The 6586-nt window shown below is 43.6% G+C and overlaps 1 non-coding gene across 1 annotated transcript; it reads left to right on the plus strand.

The window, feature by feature from the left end:
* The first annotated feature begins 5185 nt into the window (after positions 1-5185).
* On the plus strand, positions 5186-5289 carry LOC115838483. Its single transcript, XR_004033508.1, has one exon. It is a non-coding gene; the product is annotated as a small nucleolar RNA U13 (small nucleolar RNA).
* Positions 5290-6586: the final 1297 nt, after the last annotated feature.

A 6586-nucleotide genomic window follows, 5' to 3' on the forward strand; every position in this document is an offset into this window, starting at 1 on the left:
GGGTATAGAAGCCACACCCAAAGCACAGGCTCCTGCCTTCAGGTTTTGCTCAGATCACTCCAGTGGCTCCGGTGGCTCTAATTTGTCCTTTCACATCCCTGAGTCCCTGACCAGAACTTAACTCCTTTCTAGCACCACTTGCAGAAGGAGAGGTTGGTTCTTACAATTAAAAGGCACTATCAACATTTACAGCATTCAGACCACAGATGCAAAAAAATCATATGGGGCCGGGGCACGGTGGCTCATGCCTGTAACCCCAGCACTTTGGGAGGCCATGGTGGGTGGATTGCTTGAGGTCAGGAATTCAAAACCAGCCTGACCAACATGGTGAAACCCCGTCACTACTAAAAATACAAAAATTAGCTGGGCGTGATGGCTCACGCCTGTAGTCCCAGCTACTTGGGAGGCTAGGGCATGAGAATTGCTTGAACCCGGGGGGCAGAGGTTGCAGTGAGCTGAGATGGTGCCACTGCACTCCAGGCTGGGTGACAGATTGCGCTATTGCACACTGCATTCCAGCCTCCACAGAGGGAGACTCTGTCTGAAAAAAAAAAAAATACAGTGTCAGAAACACTTTGCACAAATGCACAATTGTCCTTCTGAAAATGCCAAGAACACGTTCTTTGAGAAACCCCAGAAGAGAGATTGGTAAGGAAGCAATTGCAAATCTACTGGGAAAATGAAGACTGAACCAGAGCAGTGGCAAAGCCTCCAGAGGAGAGAATGGGTTGAAGGATGATTTATGGGGTAGTCTCCACAGGACTTGGTCTCAGTTAGATGATCAAGGTAAGTAAGAGGCAGGAGTCAATGAAGATTCCCAAGGATGTGGTATGCGCAGCTGGGTGGCTGTTTCATCCAAGATAGAAATACAGAAACAGGTCTACATAGGTAGGAAACGTTAATTTAGTTTAGAACATTGTGAATTTGAGATCGCTGTGGGGAGATTGTATGGGGATGCCCAGCAAACCAAGAGTCTCTGCACATGGAAGAAACAGGTATGGAAAAAATTCACACACGAGAGACAGAGAACAGGCAGGCTTAGAAACCACTCATGGCCTACATGTTCACATGGATTAGTAGCACCTGAGGGAAATGCTGCAGCAACACACACAGACCCCTGGTTCCTAAGCCAGCCATGGTTCCCCAAGGCAGCTTACCTGGGACCTTGAGAATCCAGCATGCAGAGAGTCCAGGTTGATCTTGACTCTCCATGTGGGCCCTCCCTGATGTGGAGCTGAACCAAACCTTGGCAAGCCGAGTACAAATTCAGTAATGCTGGAGCCTTCATAACCCATGTCTCTCCTGGGGAAAACAGCAGGGATTAGGAAAGACAGTGAAACCAACTTAGCATCAAGTTCTATCACATGTGCATGGGTGGCCACAACTATGGGATCTCACTTAACATCATCAAGGACATGAACTTGATATGGATTATGATTTTTTCAGTGTTACATGAAATCCTCAGCAAATTCACCTTCACCTTCTCCCTACTTACAGACTACTGCATCTAGCTCCTTCGGCAACAAAAATCTGGGCTGCCACCAACCTTATCACTGATGCTTCCTGGAGCTCATATTCTTGTCCTGAAGCCTTGCCAGGGATGTGATGTTGAGTCCAAGCAGGAAAGGTTCTCAGAACATTGCTGTCGGCTGAAAGGGACTGGCCTGTGACTGGCTGTCAGGCCATGATTTAATGGGTAGCAATGTGCCCCCTGCCTCTGCCTTCCTAAGAAATTCTACTCAATATCGTTCAGGAGGAAAATTGCTCTCTTCATTTCTTTTGTTTCTGCTCACATATTCTTCCACTGGCTTTGGAGCACTCTTGAGGTTTTCCTTCTTTTCCCCTGTTCAGTAGTAGTCTCCCTCACAGGCGAAGGATTGAGTCCTAAGACTCACTTTCTCCTTTCCATGATGGTAACTACTCTCTCTCTCCAATGTCAAACCAGAGAGACCCACGATTTAAGACAGGCCTTGCTGAGTCATTCACAGAGGGCTTTCCAAAGGGAGTAGCAGTTTTGCCAAATGGGTGAGATCAAACCACTTCTGGTGCTCTCTGCTTTCATTTTTCTTTTTTTTTTTTTCAAAACATCTTTGTTCAGTTTTTCAAAATGCAGTTCTCTAACCACCTGCATCCAATTCTCCTGGGACACCTGTGAAAATTGCAAATTCCTGTGCTTCACCCCAGACCAGACCTATTCAATCCAATCTCTGAGGGTGGAGCTTAAGACTCTCCAGGTTAAACAAGCACTCAAGCAGATTCCTACGTACAAAGATTTGAGAACAACTGTTATAGGCTGAGAATTTTGATAATAAATTAACATCTGGTTTTATTTAATTCAGCCTCAAAATATCTCAGACTAGTGCAAGGCTGGAATTTTTCTTTTCTTTTCTTTTCTTTTCTTTTCTTTTCTTTCCTTTCCTTTTATTTTCTTATTTTCTTTCTTTTCTTTTCTTCTTAACAGCAAAAGGATTTCTTCAAATGTGATCTCAGCCAGAGCTGCTCTGGCTGGGGAGGGAAGTGGTAAGGATTGGTGTTCCACCCTCTGATTTCTGCCTCAGCAAACTTTCTCTCTTCCTGGCCCTGAAAAGCACAGATTTAGGGATTTGATAGGCCTGGTTTGAATCAAACACTCATCACTCATTTAGCTGAGCAAAGTGACCTTGGACAAGTTATCAAACTAATGTTCTTCCTATAAATTGGGAACCGTTAATAATAGTGAACACAGAGAGTTCTCTCGAGCATTCCCTTGACCTGAACGCACTCCCGTGGTTGGCTGGGTACCAAGGCCCATCAGACTGGAGCCCTCAGCTTTTGTCTCCTCAGTAGAGAAAAGGGTGGGGCATAACCTCAATCAAATACTGTTTAGATTTCTGCCACGTCAAAGGTTTATTCACTATAAAATTCTGTCCCTACAATCGCCAGCATTTCACATCTTTTCTGATAAGTTGGCCTAAGGAATGTTAGTGCTATTGGCTAAAATCTAGTGGCTAGTAATTGGCTTTTTTTTTTTTTTTTGAGACAGGGTCTCTCTCTGTCACCCAGGCTTGAGTGCAGTGGCACAATCATGGCTCACTGCAGCATCAAACTCCCAGCCTCAGGCAATGCTCCTCCCTCAGCTTCCTGAGTAGTTGGGATCACAGGCACATGCCACCACACACAGCTAATTTTTAAAAAATGATTTGTAGAGATGGGGGTCTTTCTATGTTGCCCAGGCTGGTCTTGAACTCCTGGGTTCAAGCAATCCTCTTGACCTCCCAAAGTGCTTGGATTACAGGCATGAGCCACCATGCCCATAAAACTTTCTTAAATAAATACTAATCAATAGTGTCCAAAACACTTTTCTCTAAAAATAAAAAAAAACTTGTTGTTTCAAAGCATTTGCTAAGACAGTATGTTGCTGCAGTTTTTCCAAAACGTCAATGAAGAAATCACTTTATCACTATCAGAAAGTGAGTGGTGTGTTTTACAACTAATACAAGTGACATGGCTACCCTGTGAGGGATTATTTCTAAAGTGTGTTACTGGAGAGTTATTTCTGGACCTGCAGCTCACTCATACCAACAGCGTTAATACTCATACCTCAGCGTTAATGCTGAGATCACCCACATGGCTAGCCTGGGCTGTCACCTAAATTCTGTTCTCTTTTTCCTTTGGGCAAGTGAAAGGCAGAGAATACAACCTAAGTCATTAATTTCTTTTTTTTTTTTTTTTTTTTGAGACGGAGTCTCGCTCTGTCGCCCAGGCTGGAGTGCAGCGGCACAATCTCTGCTCACTGCAAGCTCCGCCTCCCGGGTTCACGCCATTCTCCTGCCTCAGCCTCTCCGAGTAGCTGGGACTACAGGCGCCCGCCACCACGCCCGGCTAATTTTTTGTATTTTTTAGTAGAGACGGGGTTTCACCGTGGTCTCGATCTCCTGACCTCGTGATCTGCCCGCCTCGGCCTCCCAAAGTGCTGGGATTACAAGCGTGAGCCACCGCGCCCGGCCTAAGTCATTAATTTCTAAGATCTAAGTTTTAGTTAGTTGTTCAACCTTTTCATCCTTTTTAAAAAGACTATCAAGAGATCTGTTGATGTTTTCTTGTATAATTTAATTCATTTTTTGTTACATTTTTAAAATCACAAGTGCATCTTTGCTAATAATTTCAAGGGATATAAACATGTTCAAGCATTTTACACAGATCAAACAATTATTTTTCCTGCAAATTTAATTTTGAATGGTAAAATAGGGTTTTATTTGGCTATTTTTTAAAACACACACACACACACAAATTACATATAATAGTTGACACTTGGTTTGTTTCCATACAACTATTCCAGAGTTCATCCAAAAAAATGCTTGCATGAGATTTCCTCGGCTTTGGTGTCCCGAGGGCAGGAAGAATGTGCCCTCATTGCCTCGCAGAACTCCCAGTCCAGTAGTAACTCAATATATGTTTACTAAACAGGATGAAGGAAGGGTTAATAATGAATACATGATGAAGCAAAGTAAATAGGCCTCAAAACTTGAGGAACAGGGAGTTTTCTGAGCTCAGAATTAAAGGTAGAGGCCAGGTGTGGTGGCTCATGCCTGTAATCCCAGCACTTTGGGAGGCCGAGGCGGGTGGATCACTTGAGGGCAGCAGTTTGAGACCAGCCTTGTCAACATGGCAAAATCCTGTCTCTATCAAAATACAAAAATTAGTCGGGCGTGGTGGCAGGCGCCTATAGTCCCAGCTACTCGGCAGGCTGAGATGGGAGAATCCCTTGAGCCCGGGAGGCAGAGGTTGTAGTGAGCCGTGATTACTCCACGGCACTCCAGCCTGGGGGACAGAACGAGACTCCGTCAAAAAAAACAAAAAACAAAAAAAAAACGGTGGATAGCCTGCCTGCTGTGGTGATCAAGCCTTATTCTAACCCATTTTGTTGTGACTGGCTCAGATTTCACTACATGCTTGGGAAGTGGCAAGGGCTTAGAAGCAGACAATCTTAGACAGGCTATGCAAGGAAGCCCTTACTGTATTCACAGACAGTGCTATCTCTGAGACATCTGAAGGACAGTCCTTGAAATTTAAGGAAATGGACCATGGTTCCTTAGTGACTTCAGCCTGAAAGACTAATCCCAACCCCAAGTAGTGAGCACAAAGGTATTTGATGAACTTCAGCTGTCCTAACAGGACTATTTGCTTCAGAAATATTATCACCTGGATCCTTTTATGATTCATAAGCATGATGACTCAGTTTTCACACTCCTGTGTGAGATGTGCCTCCGTCTAACCTTATTACAACATTGACACCTTACTCATTTGATGTGAACAAAATAATATTATCACCTGAACTTCAAGTGTGACTCCAGCAGCTGCTGTAAGCTTCTCTCAACTCTGGATCTAGTTTGTAGGACTAAATTAACCATGTGTAGTTTCTGGGCAATATAAGTAGGAAGTGGGTTTTGTTATTGTTATTATTATTATGCACTCTTGCTTTAGTAAATATTATTTGTTTGTTTGTTGAGCTCCCACACGTCTTGCAGGGTATGCCAAGAATGCAAGGCCCTCAGCCCTCTTTATCCAGGACATTTCTCAGGTGTGGCTTTGCTGTGGCCAACCATGAAGGATGAGGTTGTGCCACTTGAAACAAAGAATAGGTGTGTTTATTGCTTCCTATAAAAGCAGTGTATTCCTTAAGCTCAGTGCTCCTTTGCTGTGAAGTGAACCTACTATGTGTGCACCATTCATCTGGGCCTGTGGTGTCACCCATCTGGGACTTGAGGACAAGGGGAACTTTGCAAACACACTGATGCTCACACTATGTCATGAATAATAAAGTGCTTTGTCTCCAACCCAAGAGTCTATGTCTTCTACCATTGTTCATGAAACAAGATGCTAACTTACTTACTTTTAAGTAGGGTAAAATCAAATCCCAGCTCCTTCAATTATGCGTTACTTTTATAATAGCAAATCAGTCGCTATGATTACGAAATTAGAAAATATTCTTTTCTAACAAATTGTTATTTCTTCCCACAATTCTATTGGTAGCCCTGATTAAAAAGCACTGATATGTTTCTCTAAACAAAAGACAAAAAATGGGATTCTAAGTCATTATATTTAATACTTCATTTCAGATTTTAAAAAATACTGTATTTCTCAATCTCGTATTCCTCAGCTCTCAGCAAAATCCAATTTTCTAGTAAAAATAATTCTCCTGCTTAGACTGAGGGTGGGCCCTGCAGCCATCTCTTTCCATGGTTGACACCTGCAGTGAGCTCCCCATCTAGCCTCACATATGCCTGATAGTGGGCACTGGTCTCTGTCCATACACTGTGCATTCCTCATCCCCTATCCCTCATTATTCAGCGGCAGCTAAAGCTGCTAGTTTTCCTAGGTCCAGGGGCTTCAACCTTGCCTTCTCTAAACATCGACCTCTATTGTTTCTTCTCAGGGAGAAGCATCATCTTCTCAGGGTCCTAAAACTCATAAGCACTGGACTTGGGTTAGAAGGTGGGTAGGAAGGAGGAACCCACCAACTCATATTTTTAGAAACTCGAAGGAGGCCTGCCTAGGGGTCAGCTTGGGGAATGCTAAAACCAATGAACCTCTATCTCAGCAAGTT

Source organism: Nomascus leucogenys, chromosome 14 (assembly GCF_006542625.1).
Source record: "Nomascus leucogenys isolate Asia chromosome 14, Asia_NLE_v1, whole genome shotgun sequence".
In the NCBI taxonomy this organism is placed as follows: domain Eukaryota; kingdom Metazoa; phylum Chordata; class Mammalia; order Primates; family Hylobatidae; genus Nomascus; species Nomascus leucogenys.